The sequence below is a fragment of the Crocodylus porosus genome, unplaced genomic scaffold, assembly GCF_001723895.1.
Source record: "Crocodylus porosus isolate Cpor-Errol unplaced genomic scaffold, CroPor_comp1, whole genome shotgun sequence".
In the NCBI taxonomy this organism is placed as follows: Eukaryota; Metazoa; Chordata; order Crocodylia; family Crocodylidae; genus Crocodylus; species Crocodylus porosus.
Genome location: NW_017728918.1, coordinates 108,630,869 through 108,633,591, shown reverse-complemented (window position 1 = coordinate 108,633,591; position 2,723 = coordinate 108,630,869). Strand labels below are relative to the sequence as shown.

The 2,723-nt window shown below is 38.2% G+C and overlaps 1 protein-coding gene across 1 annotated transcript in view; it reads left to right on the top strand.

Moving 5' to 3' along the window:
- Positions 1–2,723, top strand: part of SGK1 (serum/glucocorticoid regulated kinase 1) — a 112,603-nt gene that overhangs the window by 8,186 nt on the left and 101,694 nt on the right. The gene's annotated exons all lie outside the window — the stretch shown is intronic.

Here is a 2,723-nt window from a genome sequence, read left to right as displayed (position 1 = left end):
CCTTGCTGGCGCCTTGTTTAAATATTAAACTTAAAATTAAATTTCTATTATTCCAGTCCTCAAATCATCCACCTTTTTCTGTATGATATGCCAGGCCTTCTTTGTACTGACAATGTCTTCCAACTTCAGGCCAACACCAAATTTCATAAACATATTCTTTTTTTGTACCACATTACTTAATGAAAATGTTGAATAAGATTGGTCTCAAGACCAATTGCTGAAAGACTCTACAAGCAACTTCTCTTCTTTCTGTACAACCTGTTGTCATCTCCCCTTTCACCAGCTTCTGTCCCATCTTACATTTCTTGTATAGATCATCTTCTCCATTTTAGCTACAAATTTTCACATGTGCCATGGTATCAGAATGAAAGAAAGCAAAAGAAGGAAGATGATGAGGAAAGTCTTTGTTTCTTCTTCAAATACAGATCAGATTTAGCATGTTTCTCTTGTCTAGAAAATAATTTATCTTATCAAAGAAAGAAATCGGGCAAGTCTGGCATGGTGGTATCACGCTGCCCCATTGCCTGTTTTGCTTTTTGCTTCACCTCAGAAGTGTTCATTTTAATTTCTATAAACTTATTCCCATAAGTCATTCCCACAACCCTTCTCCTCATGTTCTGCATCACTGTCCTGGTAGAAAAATGAAGCAAAGTATTAATTTATATTTTGGTCCACACCTACGTTTCTTTTTATCTCAATGCCATCCTCCCTACATAGCAGACCTTTTCTTTTTCGTTTATTGATCTGTCTCTGTTTTTAGACCTCTCCATAATTATTCTACCATTCTCAGGCCTCATTTTACAGGCATACCAATGGAATAACAATGATTTTTTTTTCTATTGCTTCAGAACTTGCCTTGGTTCATTCCACAGGAGATTAGATTAGATATTTCTTAAACCTTAATAGCACTGTGGTTCCTTTTCTTTCATGTCCTAGGTCTTATGTAAGATCAGTATCTGAGGAGGCAAATGTCATGAGATCTCTTATTCTTCTGCCAAGTGCTTTATAAGACTATTTAAAAAGAGTGTGGAACGCAATTTTTGGAGCAGCTCTATCCTGACTGTAAGGATGTCACTGCTGCCATAACTTACCTTAGCCTCTCTATCATTTCTATCGGCCATACATCTGAACATGGCTACGAGCCACATTAAAGCAGGAAACTATGAGTAAGTTCCATATGGGGAGAACAAAGGGATAAAGCTTTGCACTCTAGCTGCTTATGTAATGGTGCCGGCCATTACATTAGTTCTGCTGGAGAACAGGCAGCCACGTATGATCCCTTGAAAAATGGTTCCCCTGCCATGCTGTGAAAGTGATAAATGGGATCTGCAGGGGCTGGTGAGAGCTAAGAATTCGGAGTGCCTTGCTATGCTTGCCTCCTCCTGTCAATTAAAGGAATGGGACTACATTTGGTTTTGATGGAGGCTAGAAGCCTGGGGTAGGTCAAAGGTGAAATCTCTGGGGAGAGGAGTCAGAGAATTGATATGCAGGGGAAAATGTTCATCTTCCTGGCCAGTGAGATCAGACACACTGCAATGGTAGGCTGGAAGACCTTGCTAGCTCAAATGAAAGGCAAGCAAACACGACTGCAGACAGCTTCTGCAAATGGCAAAACTGATAGTTAGGAAAGCCACAACAAATCTCTCACAAAACGGCTAACGGTTAAATGGGGTCAAACAGGATTGAAAAATCAAAAGATCTAAAACACTTGTTATATATGTATATGTGCATTTATTAAATTAATACATAATATATAACTACTGAACAAATGGTATGTAAAGGCTGCGATTTTAAGAATTGTTTTTTTAAGACAGGGCTTGCAGAATTAAGTACTGAATATAAGAAGAAGGAGACAGATAGCAGCAGCAGCAGCAGCAGCAGAGCAATAACTTCTAGATATATGGCAGTGTAACTGTATTGAAAAAACCTGAACTTATTCCAAAAGCTGGCCTTAGGCTCTCTGTCTCAGGTGTGTTTAATGGCATCGGCCCAGGCTTTCTCTTAGGTGGCTATGCATCTGCATCTCTGGAAAATAAGGAGGCAAGTGGGCAGGACATGCTTCAGAGCAGTGCTCCTGGTAACAACATAAAAGGAACATACACCAGCCCTTACTGTTTGGTTTTACAGGGCCTCGCATGATGGGCACATGAGCCTTGGTCAGGTCTTTTGTAATAAGAATAATACAACCTATTTACTTTGCTTGTCATCTGGTGAATAGAGAGAGGGTTTGGGAGTTGTGTTCTTTTATTTTACTTCCTGCTCTGGATTAATCAGATATTTATTATTGTTCAGTTATTACTCTGTATTCATCTGTGCTAAGGCACCCAGAGATTTTCAAACAATGGCAGAGAGAAATAACATAATATTATTAAGCTAAGTTCTTGATATGAGGAGCAGCAGAAAGGTTCTTACCTGAACCATCAAGAAACATTCATGAAGGGTGAGATATTTCAAAAGGACTTGGCACATTGAATATCTGTTCTAAAAATCTGTTTAGTGTTTTGGTCAGTTATAGAATCAAAGAAAGAAAAGATGACTCTTATTGTATTTCTTTAATGTCGATATAACCCCAGGTTTGTCCAGTGAAACACTATTAAACTTTAACAAGATATCAAGTAACTAAGGTGGAATAGATTGAGACGGGGATTTAATTAATGATGATTAATTTATGTTTTCATGGTGATAAAGGTAAATATCTTTGTAAAAAAAACCCCAAAAAACAA